This window comes from Mauremys reevesii, linkage group 9, assembly GCF_016161935.1.
Source record: "Mauremys reevesii isolate NIE-2019 linkage group 9, ASM1616193v1, whole genome shotgun sequence".
NCBI lineage: Eukaryota > Metazoa > Chordata > Testudines > Geoemydidae > Mauremys > Mauremys reevesii.
Genome location: NC_052631.1, coordinates 15,607,021 through 15,627,891, shown reverse-complemented (window position 1 = coordinate 15,627,891; position 20,871 = coordinate 15,607,021). Strand labels below are relative to the sequence as shown.

The window sequence follows — 20,871 nt, the reverse complement described above, 5'->3', positions numbered from 1 at the left end:
ATGAATTTCCCTCTCTTTTGAGGGTGTTTAGATCTGGTTTTCTGGATCAGCTCATTAGTGAGAGAGACGCATCAGTTTCAAATTTTCCATCCAGATGTGAGTCTGTTGCCCCCAAAATTGGAAAGGGTTGTTGGGACAGGTTCAGATCTAATATTCCGTTTCAAGCCCCTGTTGTCTTGTAATTTATAAATCACAAATTTACTGTAATGGGGAAAAAATAGCTATTTTAAAGGCTTGACTTTGGAAATATGGAAGAAACTTGTGTAATTTTTTTTTACTGATTCAAACCTCAGTCTGTTTCTTTAAAGTTCTCTTAGCTAATGAATCCAAATCCCTTTTGGTTATTCTTGTATGGTAGGCATCATCATAAAATGGACATTTCCTGCAGTAGTTAATTTAATGCAGTATTCCTATTCTAAATAGAGAGAACATTGCAAATAACACGGTAAAGGTAACCACTGTGTGGCAAACATCCACATCTTCAGGGCACCCATTGCAAGACAATTATGGTTTAATCCAATAAATTAAGAAAAAACACCATATACATCAGTACACAATGCACATGTCATTATCCAGAGAGATAAGCTACTTCCATCTCATCAAGTATGAATACATAAGATTGTCACTGGCAAAGTCTCAGTAATTACAGCACAGTAAAATCCAACCAACAGACCACTTATATTTGCAAATCACTAACCAATGAAGAAGTAACCATAACAAACATATGCTGCGTAGCTAAAACTTGATTTGCAAGTGATTATTTTAAACACCTATTTGCTTATGTATTTTGGATACCATAATCTCCTTTAATGAATGACAGTTACAATAACTGAAATTAAATGTGGTGGTGTCCTATAAATGTAACAGCCAGAAAGAGGATGTAAAAAACCCCATCACAAGTAGTTTATTATAGGAAGGTTTTTGAGAGAATATGGAGTTGTCAGTAAGACCACTGTGTGGATCAATCTTAGTATATTTCAATGAGTTCAAGTGGAAAACCAGTCATGGTGGTGGGGGGGGGGGTGGCAGGGGGGAAGGGGGGTTAGCCTACCTACAGATAAAGAGAAGCGCAGAGCTTGTTCCAAGCAATCTACATGGTCAAGTAAAAGAGGCCTCTTCCACTTAAGGTCAAATTTTCCCAAGAGCTCAGAAGCCGGTTTTCAAAGGCTAAGCTCCCACAACTGGGGCTGAATTTTTATAAAAGCTCAACTCCCATGTAGGGACAGAGCTGCAACTCCCATTGTGACACTTGTGGCCAGACTTTCGAATAAGCTCAGCACTTATTTTTGGAAATCTGCCCCATACTGTAAGCCACCTGGGATTAATTCCACTTCAGTGGCTTTCATCATATGGCTGTGGGGCTTGGGTTAGCTTTATTATTCCCCCCTCCCATGCAATCCAACATCATTGTAGAATAAATGTCTTTATTTTAGAGAATGTTATACCTGAGAGAGGTGGCCAGGTTATCGCATTGGGAAATAAGATTTGTCTCCTCAGAAGGAGTGGATGAAGCAAGTTTCCTAGACACTGCCCACTCCTTGAGGCCTAGACCCCCTCTGCATTTTGAAATAGAATGAGCAGGAAATCATGTTTACTTTTCCTCTCTCTTGGAGATGTTTTTTTTTCCCCCTGTAGGAATGGATGACTATGCTTATTCTCTCTATTTAACAAATGGAGAAACTGAGGGAGAGAGGCTAATGGCTTGGTCCTTTGGGTGCTGAGCACTCTTGACTGGTGTTGGAATCAAGGGGAGCCTAGGACACTCACTTCCTCATTGGGGTGTTTCACCTTGTGCAAGATCAGGCCTGAAATAACTTTTTTCCAAAGCCACAGAGCGAGTTGGTGTTAGTGCAAGGATTAAGAGCCACACTTGTCTTTTGCCAGAAGAAATTTAAACCAGCCCACAAGGATGTTCTGATTTTTAGTTAGAATGTTTTGGGATTTTTAACATCTGAAGGTTTCCTCAAATTAAGAGATGCCAATTCTGGGCCTGAGGGGTAAAGTGCTGGTCTCTTCAGCTCCCATTGACTTAATTGGGAGGTAAGGACTCTCAGCAGGTCACAGGTCATCTCCCAGATTGCTGCACTGGGCAGCACAGTATGGGGAGGAAGTGAGTAGCCCTCAGTGGTGAAAGAACAGGTTAAGGACTATTTAGAAAAGCTGGACATGCACAAGTCCATGGGGCCAGATCTAATGCATCCAAGGGTGCTGAAGGAGTTGGCTGATGTGATTGCAGAGCCATTGGCCATTATCTCTGAAAACTCATGGCAATCAGGGGAGGTCCCAGACGATTGGAAAAAGGTAAATCTAGTGCCAATCTTTTAAAAAGGGAAGAAGAATCCAGGGAACTGCAGACCGGTCAGCCTCACCTCAGTCCCTGGACAAATCATGGAGCAGGTCCTCAAGGAATCCATTTGGAAGCACTTGGAGGAGAGGAAGGTGATCAGGAACAGTTAACATGGATTCACCAAGGGCAAGTCATGCCTAACTAACCTGATTGCCTTCTAAGATGAGATAACTAGCTCTGTGGACATGGGGAAAGTGGTGGACATGATATATTTTGACTTTAGCAAAGCTTTTCATACGGTCTCCCACAGTATTCTTGCCAGCAAGTTAAGTAAGTATGGATTGGATGAAGGAACTATAAAGTGGATAGAAAGCTGGCTAGATCGTCAGGCTCAACGGGTAGTGATCAATGACTCGATGTCTGGTTGGCACCAGTATCAAGCAGAGTGCCCTGAGGGTCGGTCCTGGGGCCGGTTTTGTTCAACATCTTTGATTACACCCTCAGCAAGTTCGCGGATGACACTAAGCTGGGTGTAGAGGTAGATATGCTGCAGGGTAGGGATAGGGTCCAGAGTGACCTGAACAAACTGGAAGATGGGGTTAAAAGAAATCTGATGAAGTTCAACAAAGGCAAGTGCAGCGTCTTGCACTTAGGACAGAAGAAGCCCATTCACTGCTACAGGCTGGGACCAACTGGTAAGCAGCAGTTCTGCAGAAAAGGACCTGAGGATTACAGTGGATGAGAAGCTGGATATGAGTCAACAGTGTGCCCTTGTTGCCAAGAAGGCTAACGGCATATTGGGCTACATTAATAGGAGCATTGCCAGCAGATCGAGGAAAGTGATTATTCCCCTCTATTCGGCACTGGTGAGGTCACATCTGAAGTATTGCGTCCAGTTTTGGGCCTCCCACTACAGAAAGGTTGTGGACAAATTGGAAAGAGTCCAGCTGAGTGCAACAAAAATGATCAGGGGGCTGGAGCACATGACTTATGAGGAGATGCTGAGGGAACTGGGCTTGTGTAGTCTACAGAAGAGAAGAATGAGGGGGATTTGATAGCAGCGTTCAACTACCTGAAGGGGGGTTCCAATGAGGATGGAGCTAGGCTGTTCTCAGTGGTGGCAGATGACAGAACAAGGAGCAATGGTCTCAAGTTGCAGTGGGGGAGGTTTAGGTTGGATATTAGGAAAAACTGTTTCACTAGGAGGTTGGTGAAACACTGGAATGGGTTACCTAGAGAGGTGGTGACAAAGCCCTGACTGGGATGATTTAGTTGGGATTGTTTCTGCTCTGAGCAGGGGTTTGGACTAGATGACCTCTTGAGGTTTCTTCCAACCCTAATCTTTTATGATTCTAGGATTGGGCCTGCAGTTGAGATGATCAGTCATTCTATGTAAAACTGATTTAATGATAATACTAAGGCTGAAGTACCAACCAGCTAAATGGAGGAGACCCACCAATACAGCATCATTAACTCTGCACTGGTGGGTCTAGTAATGGCAGCTGTTACGGTATCTTTTAAGTGTTAGTTCACTCCTGGAGAATGCTGTGTGGTGATAAAACCACATCTGCTGCAGTAACTGAACACAATGGAGATGATACAGATATCAGGGCAGGTTTTGACCTTTTGCCACATTTGAGACTCTTCCCATTTTTCTTAAATTGTTTACTTCCTTGATATATTTTTTTCCACAGTAAGGGGATATGTTTATGGCCTCTGATAAGAGTTTCTTTGGGTGAGAGAAGGGTCTGAATTTTGCAAGTTCACCTACAAAGAGAGGTGCTACCCCTACATCTGTTTTTATTTATATAATACCTTTATCTCTTACAGCACTTTCCATCAGCAGAGCTCAAAGTGCATTACAAAGGAGGCCAGTAACTTTATCCCCATCTTACTGAGCTGCAGAGAGGGGCAGTTATTTGCTCAAGCAGCAGAGCCAGAAATAAAGCTCAATGTTTCAGTGTCTTAGTCCAGCCACTGGAGTATGCTTTCTCTCTCTTTAGATGGGTGGTTGTATTGTAACAAATGGGGTTACAATGAATCATAATCAGGTTTGTGGCCAATAATCCCACTGTTCCAATTATTTCAATTGGAGCCTGCATCATCACAAATAACTTTATGAAAATTAATGTTCCTGCTCTGTAGGTAATTTCCAAACATCCTTATCTGAGCCAACAATTATGGGGAAGTCAGTACGCTGGGGATACTTAATTCCTACGCATAAAAAAACGCAGTGCTTCGATGTTGCAATATAAGGTTAAATTAAAATTGTGTTCCTGATACTTACTACCTTGTTAGATATGAATCATTAGTATAAAAATAAATTTCCCAATTGTACTTGAATTGTGAGAGAATGCAATGAATTTTGTACAGCAGTTATTTTATCTTGGTTTATGTCCGCGCCCCCTCTGTTCCCTAGAGCCATGCACCATTCTCCTTTGAGATTGTCACCAATGCTATCTTTGGCAGCTGGTAAAGATGGTGGTGTGTGTATGGAGTTAATATTTAGCAGTGTTCCCAATCTCAAACTGAAGTACAACAGGCATGTATGTCAAAATGGTGCAGCATTAGGATGCTATACTATTTGCTAACAAAGGCAAATAGTGTAACATTAGCAAAGATCATCCTTAGTAATAATGATGATGACTTCGTTGCCCGACTATCCATCATTCTGTAGATGGCTCACATAAACATATAGTACCATCCTAAAACAGGTAAAAATAAAAGGCCAATTTTTCAAAAGATCCTCTTAGCTTGTGCCTGCAAAATGTATGTATTGCGTAAGTGGGTCCTCATTCCTTCCATTAGCTACAGGGTTTGAATACATGAACTGGTATGGGCACAAATTTTGCAAATCTCAATTAAGAGGCTTCTGTGAAAATCTGCTCCATAAATAACACATTAATGATGTGATTTTTATGCTTTAGTTACCAAAGTGAGTGTGTTTCTACAGGGGTCGGTTCTAGTTTAACTAAATCAGTTTAAAAATCACTTCCAGTTAAAATGATGCAATTTCTGTGAATAGACAAAACCGGAGTGTCCAAAACTCAGCCCTTTCCTGGGGTTTGGAAAGGGCAATGTAAAATCAATAATGCACATAAACCTTAGCCTCAACTTTCTCTGAACTAGTGTCCCTTGAGTTTTCCCTCTAGGATTTCCTCTCTCCTAGCTCCTTAGATAGTCAGGCTTACTGACCAGGTGGAGTTTTAGTTTTTATTATTATTATTCTAGTAGTGCCTAGGGACCAACTGAGAACAGGGCCCCATTGTGCTAGGCACTGTACAAACACAGTTAATGAGCTGTAGCTGCCACAGGCAGCCAGCAGAACTGTAGGGTTCTAACATCTGCTGCAAACAAGGTGAATCAACAGACAAACCCTGCTGCCTTGGTACCAGAGGGAATTCACTGCTAAAAACATTAATAGAGATGAATCATGTAAGTTCTCAGCTCCACTTAGTGGGCAAAGAACAAACAACACTTTTCAAATTATAAAAAAGATGTATTAGAAGAATGCAGCTTATCAGCATGTAACAAATAGCTGCTCTCTCTCCCTGTAAGACTATTTTGAAGTTCTGGCAAATCAGGATTGGGTCTATGGGAAGCAGGGCCGGCTCCAAGCACCAGCGCAGGAAGCAGGTGCTTGGGGCGGCCAATGGAGAGGGGCGGCATGTCCGGGTCTTCGGCGGCAATTTGGCGGCAGGTCCCTCAGTCCCTCTCAGAGGGAAGGACCGGCCGCCGAATTGCCATCAAAGACTGAAGCGGCACAGTAGAGCTGCCGCTGAAGTGCCGCCGATCGTGGCTTGGGGCGGCAAAAAAGCTGGTGCCAGCCCTGATGGGAAGGTAGAGAGGGCGGCTAGATGGAATTATCTGCCATCTTTTGGCTTTCTCCATGGCACTGACTAAAACTTTCACACTTGGCTCTCACTTACACTAGTGATAAAAGCAGAGGAACTCTGTTGATTTTGGTGGATTGATTCCAGATTCACACCTCTATGACCGAGAACAGAATCTGGCCCAGTAGGTCAATGGGCAGTAAATAGCAGGAGGTAGGCTTGACTCTAGAGGAGGCTCTGAATATGGCCCATATCCTGCACAATGCTGATCATCCTCGCCTCCCAAACTCTGCAGTGAGAGCTGAGGCTGCCCAAAACTTTCCCAGACATTCTCATGGCCCTTAATAAGAACATCACACTTTTAAAACTGTGATTTTGTCTGGTGACATCTCTCTGAACAGTTATTTTGACATATTAAGGGTGTGTCCTTTCATAAAATCTCCACTGGGTACACGCAGTAATTTTCACCTGAATAGCTGGCTTCCGTGTCTGGCACTTTTTGACCTTTGGCATTTCATCAAAGAAAATGTTCAATTGATATGGCTTAATTAAAAGTGTCCCCTAGTGTGGTTTCAGTTCAACTGTGCCAGATACTCCTCAAACGAAAGCACTTTCTGTCCAATTAGTCAGTCACAAAGGGAGCTGTGTTTAAATCTAGTTAAGTAGAAGATAAAGCAGAAGATCAACATCTAGCTTTCAAATACCCCTAATTTCAGTCCCAAAGTTCCTTACACTCCACAGAGATTTACTGTCAATAATAAAAGTGAGGGGACAATTGTTTACATCAGAAATAATCATGAAACTGAGGTTAGAGAGAGAGTAACTTACACAAAATGGATGAATCCCACAGCATTTTTAAGCTTCCTCCATGAATAATTTTAAAAACAAAACTCATTAAGGAATTCTGAAAAATTAAAGTGTACATGCAGCAATGGATACAGATCGGTAATAACATACAATAGATTTGTGTTTCTTTCTGTGCTACCTTGGAAATCCAGAGTCACATGCTGTTAGAGAAGAGACTCTGCCACACTGGATCAGTGGGAATGACCCTCCCCACCACAATCAATAGGAGTTAGGTGACTAAATACGTTTCGGGATCTGGTCTTAAATGGCTTGAGAGGTGATTGGAGGACTCTGTCGTTCTGTAAGACTGAGAGCTTCTGGGGGGAAATCAGGCAGCCCCACAACCACCCCCTTTCAGATGTAAAGCTCTAGACACGGCTGTGCCACTAAGGAAGAAGGGACCTGTGGTAGCAATAATGGAGGCTGTAGTGTAGACAAAACCCAGGTGTTTCTAATGGGTTCTTGGTAGCCTTGCTATACTAGTGGCCATTGTAACCACCTCTGTGGAAGAGGATTACAGAGGGAAGAGGTGGCTTTTCCCATATACAGTTCCTGAGCTCTATGGAGTGTCCTGTGAACTGGAGGGCAGGTGCTATGACAGTGGCTATATGCTCTCCTGCTGTAGAGGTGAGATCTGTGTATTGAGGGCCTCTTCCTTTCTCAGTTCCTAAGAACAAACCTGGCCTAACATACAGTGTGTTCAGTGCAACACCAGTACTTAGCATGTTATTTTAGAATGTACTGAACAATAAAGACTAAAAAACCAGGGTTTCCTCTTAGAATCGCTGTTAATACTTGCAGACTTCTTATGGGTTAAGACTGATCTAGGATGAATTTGCTTGGGAAAAGGGGACCTGTAATTTTCCATCATTGTAGCTTCATGGATGGCATAACAAGGGTAAAATGTTTTTCCCACCCTGTCACCTAAGAAACTGAAGTGAACACCCTGACTCTTGGAAGAACTGCTGTGACATTTTTAATGACCACAGTGATCAGGATTTTCATTTTATATCTTATCTAAAGGATGGTGCTTCCAGACCAGTGTCCCCTAGTACTAGGCTTTAGCATTGATTCAGCTGGAAAAGAGCCACCTGCCCAATCACCAGCTCCATTTCCTAAAGCACTTACAGTAGGTACCTTATTCTTGGGAGGTCTCCCATCCAGGAACTGACTCATGCCACCTGCCAATGCTGGTTCATAATGTGAAATCTCAGGTAATCACAGCACATGCTAGAGTAGCACCAAAGTGCCAGATCTAGTGCAGGGCAGGCTGCTATTACCAGAGGCATGCTCGCTCAAGTCACGTGTTTTGCTCTTGTTCCATTCCTCTTTTCATCTCCTTTTTGATCCTTACTGTATATATATATTTATTATTATTATTCCTGGTTATGGCGCAGTCACACATTAGCTTTAAAGACAGTACATCAGACTCCTAAATAGCTGCTGTTCCCAAGACTCATTAATATTTTCCCAGCTTCAATCCTGTTTCATTGCTGACACAACCCTGCTAAAAGCACTCAGTGGTGGTGATGAACACTGTGATAGCTGCACAGCAGACACTGGACCCACAGTCTATTTTTGGGTAGTTAATTAGCAGTTCTGCTATACACATACACAAAAGGGAAAGTTTTAATTAGGCTCATAAAGGAAGCTGAAAAAATTGGCCAGGCAAGTAGCTTCTCTGTGCATATAAGTGTAGGGTAAACTTAATTCTAGCCAATAGAGAGATTGATGCTAAAACCTAACTGTACTGCAGGAGGTTCAGCAAGAGGCTATGTGACTGTGACCCTAAAACAACCCCAATGCCAGATGGCAAGGGGATCCTTGGTATGTAACATTAAAACTCAGCTGGCCTGACCAGCTCAATAAACCTCACACACACCCACTGTTACAATGGTTATTTAGAAGGTGTCTTGTAATATATCACTTGAAACCTAATAACACACTGGTCACCAATATCTGTGAAATGTATGTAATGATGCTGTATGTGAAATTATGGATACTCTCTGATATTGTTTTGGAGTCTGTAAACAGACCAAAGAAGCAAAACAGTTCTCCCCTTCTCCCCACAGAGAATGGCCAACACCTCTCAAACTTGATCACAAATCAAGCCAGTGTGGCCAAGAACAATGGATTATTCATTTGCACTGGGGATCACAGAAAGATCAATTGCATTGCAAAATCACAGGAGATTGCAACAATTAACTTGGTATGGGCTCCCTGGTGGACACAGAAAGCTGAGCCCTCTGGGGGGCTTCCTGACTTTGATAACAGAGATAAACCTTGAGGATATAAGGAACTACTGAAAGCCTTTGGGGTATCTGTCATTTAGGGGACAAATGGGAGAAGCACTCTTATGTTCATGAAAAGCAGACCCCATTGGCCTGGGTGGCAAGAGTAGCTGGAAACTGAGCATAGGTGAGAAACCTGCTTGGACAAAGATTGTAACTTGCTGAAATTAAGTTTGTCACTGAAAACGTGTTTTGATTTACTTGTAACCATTCCTGTCTCTTCTCTTCTTATCACTTAAATATCTGTGCTTTAATAGACTTATGACGAAGCCATGTATTAAACCAAAGGGTAAAATCCCCATCCCAGCAACTGGGCTGGTGAGTGTACTGGCTCTTTGGAGACAGTGAACTTCTGAGGGGACTGGACGCTGCAGGGGAGACACTTCGGGGAGACTCAGGACCGGAAGGGTTGTTGATGTCACCCTGTAAGGAGTAAGTAGGCTGATGGAAGCTAGGGTGAGGGCATCGTGCTGTGAGCAGGCTGCTGGTATATAGCTCTGAGCCAACACCGTACAGCACAGAAGCACCTAGGGTTATGAAGCAGACAGCGCCGCAACCACTTACTGGTCTGTGTGAGCATCACAGTGACATTCTCAGAAAAAAACTTGAATAGAAAAAGATGGGAAGGACTGAGGTCGACCATGAATCAACCCTCTGCAATTCAATGAAGGCGTTTCAGGGTGGGTGTATCAATGGCGGATGAGGCACTTCATCATACCCTTTGTATTGATGCACCTCCCCTGTTTGTAGCCAAATACAATGTGCTCTTTACCTGCTGTAATTAGCTCCAAATATACCTTTGTGTCAAAGGTATAGAAGTGCAAAGTCTAATGAAAATAGATATGTTCCCATGCATCTTTCTAATTCTGCAATGAAATAAACTAGAAACAAATGTGAAACTGAAAAAGTTGTCTTTCATTGTAATGAGCAAAATGCAAACTCTGAACACAACTACTTAGGGTGAAAGGTAAATTAGAATTTAGATGCAATTTTAATAATCTAAAATATTATTTCTGATTATTTGCTAGGGATTGACAATGTACTGAGCAAGTGATAAAAGTGTAGACAGTTTCTGTTCTGACACAAAGAAGGCATGTTGCTCTGGGAATCCGGAGTATGGAGCTTGTGGTTTCCTTTTACATTTTATAAATATTCCATTATATTAATTAACTGATAATAGTTAAGTAACATGAACATTTTTAAAGGTTTTATTTTTGACAGACTCTCTAAGCTACTCTTCATTTTGTTTGCCTCTTATTTCTTGAATAAAGCCTTTAGTTTTTGAACAATTTGAGCCCTTGGGAAGCAGAGAGAGGTCTTGGTCTGTGAAGTCTGTTGTGGAGAGCAGCAGGGACAGCAAAGTGTCTGTTTGCCGGTGGGAGTCAAGGCTACTGGGTATGCGAATGGTGTGATGGTGGTGTACCCTCTTGTATTCACTGGAAGTTTCAAGCCCTTTGTGCCCTCAACCACTTACTTACAAGAGTTCAGGATAAAAAGGGGTGTGGCTGTGTCTGAGGAGATGTGCTTAAATAAGTTCCTCAGTCTTCAATTTTTCGTGCTCCCCACTCTGGCCTTACTCCTACTGTTAGACAGGTGGTGTGATTCAACATCTGTGTAGCAGCGCACTTAATAGTGCAGGCTGGAATGGTGCTAAACTCTAGTCCTGTTTCCTCCTTTGCTTGAATTTACATGCCCAACACCCCACAGCTTGATCTGCGCAGGATCAAGCTGTTTGGTAAATAATACCACACATGGCAAGCCATTGTTTACACACATACATGGGTTTGACTTTGCATGACAGAAACATTTCAACTTCTTGTATTTTCTCTGTTTCCAACAATCCACTCAGCAGCACAATAATGCTGGAAATCCTAAGGATCAATACATTTGTTGTATTGTGGTGTATTTCCATATATATAATATGGAAGTGTGTGTGTGTTTTATATTCCTCAATATTCCTGTATAGGAAAGGAGGGTGTAAAATGAATTAAAAAGCTGATTGCTGGGTTTTGCTGGCATGTTTTTTATAGACTCATAAATTATTCTGTATCAGAGGGGTAGCCGTGTTAGTCTGGTTCTGTAGAAGCAGCAAAGAATCCTGTGGCACCTTATAGACTAACAGACGTTTTGCAGCATGAGCTTTCGTGGGTATTCTCTGTAAGACAGAGGAAAACTTGCTCTGCTCTGAACCCTTCTATTAATCTTTCATAGACTTGAGGCATTTTCATTATTTATTTTCTACCATAATGCAATGCTCCCCAGGCTAAATAATGTAGGTAGTTTCTTTGTGCCAAGTGGTTAACACAATTTCTGGGGAGAGGGGAATGAACACAGTGGTGTGGGGTTATCAGCTCTTTTGGACATGTATAAACAAGCTTTTAAATACTAAAAATAGATGTAAATATATCCTGTGCTGGGGCAGTTTCAGACTTGACCTCTGCTGTGTTCCCCTTTCCCATCTGAAATAATACCGTGAGCATAACTAATCCCTACAAATAGTGCCAGTGGATTTTTCAGCCTTTTTACCATTCTGGCACCTGGTTCATCCTGCAAAATCTTTTTAGGAGCATTGCATCTGTGTAGGTGTGTCTGGCTGTTATAGCGGTTATTTTATTAAGGTGAATATCAGATAGACTGCTATAAAGTTTCCTGACGCTATCTGAGGTAATAGTGTTGTCCCAAAGTACCCTGAAGCCTGGTGACTGATTATCACCTTCCTCATTTATCTCTCTCCAGAATTATTCCTGGGTAATTCCTCACTGCCATTGTTTGTAGACAAAGCCTTGCTTACTTGTACGCAGATACAAGGGAGCCAAGTTACATCACTCATCATCCAGGGCGCAGAGTGAATGATGTCACCCACCTCCTGCCAAAGTCTCAGCCATTTTAAAATCAGCTGGTAAGATGATAGCATTTTCATTAATTGCTCTGAAGTAGCTAAATATGAGGATATTGGGGGGGATTTAACAGTCGCTTTGCCCCCATCTTCCTGAATACGTGGGAAACAAGGAGTCCCCAAAGAAAGTTACCCATTTTGGCCTTAAATGGCAACAGCTTTATTCGAGTTCTCTTCTCTGGTCTCTGCAGGGTCTTACAGCTCACAAGTCATGGGAGTTGGGTGCCTAACTCATCCTTGTGCGTTTCTTTGAAAATCTGCCCCTAAACCTTCACAACAACTCTGTGAGGTAGCTAACAAGGTAGAACAACGACCCTCATTTTGTTTTCCATGGGGATCTAGGGGACAAAGAGGTTAAGTAATTTGCCCAGTCACACAGCTAATCAGTAGCAGAGCCTGAACTAGAACTTGGGAGGTCTCAGCCAAATTTTTGTCCCCCAGATCGTACTGTCTATCACAGAGGTAGGCAACCTCTGGCACGCGTGAGGGAGGGGGCGAATTTCATGAGCTTACACTGTGCAGTTCTCTGTGCAGTGAAAGACGGCATAATTTTGGGTTTACACTCCAGAGGGGATCTCAGCATCTGTGTGTAGCTGCAGCTGAGTGTGTCCCTACCTGTATGTGTGCTGGAGGGGGCTTAAGGGCCTGTCGCAACAGTTCAGTGTAAAGGAAGCCCAAGCTGGTGGGTCAGGTGGACTCAGTGCTTACCCAGTTCCAGGTAGCACCCTGGGGGAACCTGTCACACCATTGACCTCAGGGAGGCCAGGATTTCACCCTGAGAGCTAAATTCTAACTTTACATCTGCTTCTGGCCCTTTACGCCCAAAATCTTCACAGGGCGTAGTTAGCAGAATTTGGACCGAACTCATTACAAGGTAGCAATTAGTGGTTAAGGTGGGGGCACTTCTCAGCTGAAACTTTCCATACCTTCTTTGCTTTTTTTCTTTCTTTCTGAGCTTACCTTCTCTTCCAGCCTCACAGCTTCTAAATTACACCAATCTAGACCCACTTTCCTCAGTATAATTAACACCATTTTACATCTACTCACAATGTTGTCCTTTGTCTCTGTGTAATTAGGGATTTAGCTAAAAATAACAAACATATGAACAAGGACACTTGACCTAAGGTCCTGAATATAGATTTCCCAGTATGATCCCATATCATGCAATCCAAATAGGATACGACTGGATTTAATTACTATACTGAATTGCTTTCCTTTCTACATGTAATAAAAGTAAGATTAAAGTAAGTGTGCTAAATTTGTTTAAATGAGTTTAATAATCAAATATTAATGTTTATAACCAAAATGAAGCAACTCCATTAAAATGGAGAAAGATCTTTCAAGCCAAAAGTTTTTGCCTCTGTGTAATGTTTTTCACATAAGTTTCTGTTAACATCTGTTCTTTATTTCAAATAACGTTTATCTTTCATCATTAAATCTTTGGAGAATGTTCTCCTGAGCTTTTCATAAGACAAATTGAAGTAGCAAGAATGGGCAGCATTGAGTGCATGATTTTGCAGGCTTTTCTTCAGGAATAAATCCATCCAGAATCTTGATGTTTCAATCTTCCTGTCCAAAACCATCAAGCTTTATGTACATTGTCTCATGGGTTTTAATGCAATTTTATTACACAAGAATTATTTAAAAGATAAGTCAATTTTTTTACAAGCTTCTATCCCACTGGAGCAAAGTCAATATTAGAGATGGGCCTGAGTCCAAACCCTCTGAAATGTTTTTCAACTGATTGTATTGCACAATCTAGCACTTGGTTAAAGAATTCAATTTTGAATTGTTGTTTGGGGTCTCTTATGGGATTATCCCATGCCTCGTAATCGAAAGGTCGTCTTCTTCGGTGACTCTTGTATTCTTGAATGGGTGGGAAAATAGCTTCAGTGTGAAGTTCCTCTGCCAATTTCTGTGCACTCTTCAGAACGTTTTGAAATCCCTCATCTGACCGGTAAGACTGTAGGTATGACTTTGCTTTGTCCAGGTGTTTCATTGCTCCAGATATATCAAGGTCAACACCTTGGAGTCTCTTGCTTACATCATTTATTTCAAACAGTATGTCATGCCACAACATTAAGCCACACAGAAATTTGAAGTTATGTATGTTTCTGGTGATTCCATTTCCCTCTGCCACTGTTCTTCCGCAAACAGTTCCTATCATAGCATTATCCTCCATAATGGCAACTGTGGCATCATCTATCTTCCCAATTTGGTGTTTGATAGGCTTTATCGCCTCCACTCGACTTTCCCATCATGTGTCACTCAGTGGTTTCAGTGTCAGAGAGGATGTTCCCAGATGTTGCTTCAAATTTTGCCATCAATGAGTCGATGCAGAGAAAAATACATAGATGCATTGAATTACATTAAAAAATTCAGCAGCCTCACTAGAAGCTGATGCTGCGTCACTGACCACCAAATTCAATGAATGAGAACTGCATGGGACAAAAAAAGCTCGAGGGTTTAACTCTTGGATCCGTGTCTGCATTCCTCTGTTCTTTCCTCTCATGTTGGCACCATTATCATAGCTCTGACCTCTCATCAGCTATTGCAATTACTGTATCTTCCAGCTTTTTAAGAAGCACATTTGTCATACCTGCTCCTGAAGTATCATCAATGTTAATAAATTCTAGAAAATGCTCTGATAGTCACCATTGCAGAGACATTTTCACTAGGTTCCGTTGTTATAAAACGCACCATTAAAGTCATTTGTTCCATATGGCTGATGTCAGGTGTGCAGTCTAGCAGAACAGAGTAATATCTTGCTGACTTCAGATCTACCACAATCTTCTGTTTGACTTTTGTTGCCAGTAACTGTATGATCTCGTTTTGAATTGTTTTTCCAAGATAATGGTGTGTGTACATTTCTTGGGTGGTGACTCTTCTTAGATGCTCCTGGAGTACAGCGTCAAACTCAGCCATCAGTGCCACAATTTTAAGGAAGTTTCCATTGTTCGGCACATACAGCTGATCTGAAGTGCCACACAGTGCTAGGTTTTGGGTAGCAAGCATTCTCACAATGGCAATGAGCCTTTTCAGAACATTTTGCCAGTAAAGAGACACTGATACAATCTTTTCTTGATGTTGATCATCTATGGTGGCCTTTAACCTTAGTCTCATCTCAAGCTCTTTCCACCTATGGAATGCTCTCTGGTGATTTGCTGCCTTCTCATGGCATGCCAGATTTCTAGCCAGATTTTTCCAGTCCTTTGTTGCTGTAGAACCCAGTGTGGCTGGAACATTAGACTGGAAGAGTTTGCAACAAAAACAGTATGTAGCATTTTGGGTTTTTGAGTACATAAGCCATGGCCTCTCCACTTTGTTACCATTGGGGATTTCACACCAGTAATGTGTTGGATGGAAACTTCTATTTTCATTGTCTTTGTGGAACATGAAGTTTTTCACTTGCTGTGGCCCATACAGTACAAGGAAGTCCCTGAGGCTACTGCTCAAGTGGGTCCACAGTCCTGGATCATCTCAACTGAAGGAACTAAACTTAGCAGCAGCAGCTGTTTCTTGCGCCTCCACCACACTCTTCTCTGATCTACACTTTTCTTCAGGAAGGTCCATGGTTACATCCATTTGAGATGGAGATATGGATGCTGCAGTAGCTGCCAGGTCACCTGCACTCTGACTAACTGGAAGATCAGGCATCTCCTCACCACTCATATCCTCACTGAGGCCGGAAGGCTCACCGTGAACATTTGTGTCTATGTATCTCAGGAGAGCTCCTTCCTGCTTAGATAGAAAAGCTTCCTTTGCTTGCTTTCTTTTTCTGAATGCTTCCCCAGAGGGGTGTTTTCTTCTTTCACTCATGACTGCTGTTCTGTGCCAGCTATAGTGGCTCTCAACATTCAATTGAAGGGGACAAATAAGCAGGCTGTAGCAGGGCCTGAGTGAGGGATGATATCAGCCTCTTAAGGGCCTAACTGGCTCCCACTACTTCAGTTGACTGCCTGTTCTCCTCATGTGGGTTCAGGGAAGCAGCAGGAAACAGGAAGCTCCCTGAGAAGCTGGTGTTAATCAGTCCAGGCTCCTAGGGGTGCTAGAGAGGTACATAAAAGGCTCCTCCTCCTCTCTCTCTCTCTGCAGCTCCTGCTTCTTTCTGTTATTCTCTCTCACCATTTCTCCTGCCTGCCTGTTGTGTCTCTTGTGCCCTCCTTTCTCCAGGACAGCACTCCACCATCTCTGTGCATCTAAAGCAGAGAGAATACATATGCACCAGCAGCAGACACAATTGCCCCCCGAGAGTCTGGCACCTGAGGTGGCCGCCTCAGTTCGCCTCATGGTAAGGTCAGCCCTGAAGAGGACCTACACCAGCAATGCAGGGCACTAGAGACAGTGTTGACACATCAACAGTCCCTTTACCTATCCTTGATGTTATGAACCATGGAACAATTCAGACAGCCATGGCAGATACCAGCTCCTGCTCTAACGTCTTTTGCTTCATGCTGAATGTATGTAAAATGCTACAACTTCTCTATGGTGCATATGCAAAAGCAACGAAGCCAAGTGAAACAAAACTATTGCACTGCTAAAAAAAATAGGCGTGATCCTTCGTATATTTTACTTAGACAGGGTCCCTTTTGCTCTTACTTTATTTGTAACCCAGCAGTTTTCTTTGGTTTTGCCATTACATTATGGTAGCGGTCACCTGCTGAGGGATGCCCACATATGGTGGAAGGTCAGGCAGCTGAGGCAGTTATGAGTCATTTCTGCAAGCTCCATGGTCCATTGCTGCTCAACTTTTCTGTGGGTGTTTGGACTCAAAACCAAGTCACACTTCATGAACTAGTTGTCAGCACAAAGCGCGCCAGAGACTGTTAACCCCTGCCCTGCTGGGTGTGCGCACCAGCTGAATCAACAATCTCTCTTACACTTATGCACAAGCTCTATGCTCACTGGATGTACATTGTCCATGCTCTGTGTTGCTGCTGTTTACTTTGTTTCATTGCATTTAGTGTGTGTCCCAACTTGCAGCCAAAGGAGGGACTCTTCTCTTCGTGATCCCAGTTCTGGTTTCAGCTCTTATGGCACCCAAAGTCATAGCTGCCATCATTCCCAGTTTGGCCCATCTTGGGGAATGTCGTTAGAGGTGTATGGATGTAACAGCAGAATCTGGCCCCATTAATGGTCTCACGGCCCCCTTTACAAATGGTTAATCTGAAACACAGAAATGCACAGTGATTTGCATGGGATTCCTGGTCCCATGTCACATTGTGGCAGAACTGGAATTACAGCCTAGAAATGCTGACTCAGTCCCCAGCATACAGTGTCTAGGAATAATGCTATGTTAATCCCGTAGGATTGTAGTTCTGTCCCAAGTTTGGTATAGTTAATATTGTAACACAGTAGATAGCAGCTTACAGGATGCACGAGAGCTTATCTAGTTCACAGCCTGCAATGGCTTTCAGCACTGACTCGGAAAGCAATTTTATGCCTGAGGACTCTGACAGGAACTCTACAACCCCTGTGAAGAAATTGACAAGTGATTGTGATGAGGCGGCTGAGTCAGAGACTGATGCAGGAGCTAAGATAGAACTCTGGCATGAGCAGACACATGAGCTTTGAACCCTAAAGATATTAGAGAAGAGAGAGATTAGAGAACCCAGCAATTGCTTATTGCAGGTAACCTCCTTAACTGGAATGCCTGCTGATGGATCAGACACATGTAATTTCAACCCTGTCCCACTTTTTTCTATTGTGCATGACAATCTCTTTCACAAGATTGCCCAGACTAACAGTCCGCAGCATTTATTAACCAGGACTGTTGTGGTGTCAATTATATGGGCTAGATACTGCAACCCTTACTCATTTCTTAAGCAGTGAATGGGAAGTATGAAGTAAGGATTGGTTGTCTGGCAGCCGGAATTGGGTGGAGGGATGGGGTGAAGTATAGCCCCCATTTTGCAGCCCCCGGTCAGTAATGTATTAAACCAGTTTTTGCACTTGCCCTACGAGAACTATTTTCAAAAGTAGAACAATGCAAAGGAAAGAGCCAGCTGATCCTCCCAGGACAACGGGGACTCTAGCTTTACAACACTGTGGGCTTTTCTGTGTTTACTGAAGCTTTTTCAGCAGCACAAAACTCCATAAATGTTCCACAAAGCCCCCCAGTGGTTCTGAAATATCAACTGGTACGACCTTCTGGATGAAGGTATGTGATAAATGAAGGGGGTGGGGGTGGAGCTCCCTTTTATGGACCCAAGCCAGACAGTTAGCTATAAAATCCCTCTTACTAGCTGTTCTGTACTTGCTTTACCTGTAAACGGTTAAAACGTCTCCCTGCGTAGGTAAAAGGAAGGGAGCGGGCACATGACCAAAAGATCCAATGGGAAGGCTAGAACTTTTTAAAATTGGGGGGGGGGGAACTTCTCCTTTATCTGTCTATATTGTTCTCCTGGAGAGAAGGGACAGAGCAACTATACTGTAAGAAGCTTGGGGCCAGATATGAAAAATAATTTGAATCATATCTATAAACTACTCACTTGAAACCCCCAGATATGTAAGTAGATCAGGAAATGTCTAGGAAGATGCAATTAGGTTTATTTCTTTTTATTTCTTTATGGCTTGTGGACTACTCTGTGCTAACCCCAAATGTTTTTGTTTTGCTGGTAACCGTTAAGCTGGACCTCAAGAAGGTCATGCTTGATGCTGAATGTTTGTAAGTGGGTTTTTTAAATCTAGCAATAGCCTGCGTTTTCAATGTATTTTCTTTTTATTTTTAATAAAATTTACCTTTTTTCAGAACAGGATTGGATTTCGTGTCCTAAAAGGTTTGTGCACATGTTGTTTAATTAGCTGGTGGCAACAGCTGATTTCCTTTGTTTTCTTTCTCAGCTCTCCCCCGGAGGTGGGGGCAAAAAGGCTTGAGGGTACTCCACAGGAAGGAATTCCCAAGTGCTCCTTCCTGGGCTCTCAAAGGGGTTCTGCACTTGGGTGGTGGCAGCATCTACCCATCCAAGTTCAGAGAAAAGCTGTAACCGTGGGAGTTTAATATAAGCCTGGAGGGGCCAGTATTAATTTTTAGAATAATTGTGGGCCCCACCTTCTGCACTTGGAGTGCCAGAGTTGGGAATCAGCCTTGACAGGGTAATAGGCTGATTTGCAGAGCTAGTGGCCTCTGACCGGAGCTTTTGAATCATTACCACTTGCATTTCCTTACTGGAGGAGGTGGCAGAATCTCCGTGGAAAGACCTTGAAGAAAATGAAGCACAGCTTTATAATTAGCATTAACTACCTAGAGTTGTGGTTGATCACAAAGAAGGAGTTGAGCAGTATTCTGGAAAAAACATGTTTGGTGTCAGAGCAACAGCATCCTGTGCCTAAGGAGCATCTGTGGGTTAACACCGTCCTACAGAAGGACATGGTCTGCATTTTTAATGGCAGCTGAAAACCATGACAAATTAATATTCAACTACTATAGTGAAGCCAGCCAGACAGCCAGTCAATAAACTTCATGGATTAAAATACAACAGTTTGTTTTATCGCTACTATAGGGCCATACTACAGCTGCTTCTATCCAGAATACTAGTGCTCTCATCTTTGCATCCATAGATGTGTCTCTGATGCTATAGCAAACTAAAGATGTTTCTCATTGGTTGCTTGGGTCAGTTGACCCTGTTAGAGTACGTCCACACTACCCACCAGATCGGCGGGTAGTGATCAATCTATCGGGGATAGATTTATCGCATCTAGTGTAGACACGATAAATCAATCCCCAATCTCTCTGCCGTAGACTCCTGTTCTCCACCGCAGTGAGAGGCGGAAGCGGAGTTGATGGGGGAGTGGTGGCAGTCGACCCCATGCCATGAGGACGTGAGGTAAGTCGACCTAACATACGTCGACTTCAGCTACGCCATTCTCGTAGCTGAAATTGTGTATCTTAGGTTGATTTCCCCCCCCCCCCAAGATAGACCAGGCCTCAGTGATCACTAGCTGAATGGTGCTTTACTCCTGCAATGTACAGTTACAGTAATTTGTAAGTTGTGTAGGAGAGTGGCCACCAAATAAGGCAAGACTGAGATCTGTGTTTAAAGGAGAGTACTTGGTTGCACTGAAATATTCTCTCACTCGACTACATTCCTTATGTACAGCTGAGCAATCCATTATGTTCACTTCAAAATATTCAAATCTCCAGGTTTAGATGAGCCACAGTTTCAGCCATCTCCCTAAATACCATATTACAATACAGCAAAGCAATGAGCACAGCTCATTGCAATGAAATGTCACTAATTTGAAGGTGAAGGTTTGTAGATACTTCACCGTCGGAAGAATTAGGCAATGACTCGATCCTGCAAATCCTATTTCTTGGAATGAATCCTTACTCGTGACATGAGTCCCCTTGAATTCACTTAAGTGAATAGGGTGTGAGTAAGGGTTTGCCAGATCAAGTCCAAAACAAGGGTGTGATTCAAAGCCCAGTGAATTTGAAGGCAAGACACCCATTGACTTCAACAGGCTTTGAATGAAGTTTTAAGAATATGGTGACCACTGGAGAAAATTTCCCTTAATATATATAGGCTGAAATCATGGTCCCATTGAAGTCAATGGGAGTTTTACCATTGATTTCAATGGGACCAGGACCACTCATAATATAGTATCTACTCTCCCTTATATACATATACTCTGTTATTTGTTCAGAATTTATAATCTTTATAACATTAATCCTATTCAGCTAAGAATAAACACCAAACCAGCAGGGATTTATTCATA

The 20,871-nt window shown here is 42.7% G+C and overlaps 1 long non-coding RNA gene across 1 annotated transcript in view; it reads left to right on the top strand.

Annotated features, from left to right (window-relative positions):
• LOC120372706 overlaps nucleotides 1–20,871 on the top strand; it is a 39,618-nt gene that overhangs the window by 8,439 nt on the left and 10,308 nt on the right. The window contains exon 2 of the long non-coding RNA XR_005585130.1: nucleotides 11,994–12,156. This is a non-coding gene — a long non-coding RNA (uncharacterized LOC120372706). The remainder of the gene's footprint in view (nucleotides 1–11,993; nucleotides 12,157–20,871) is intronic.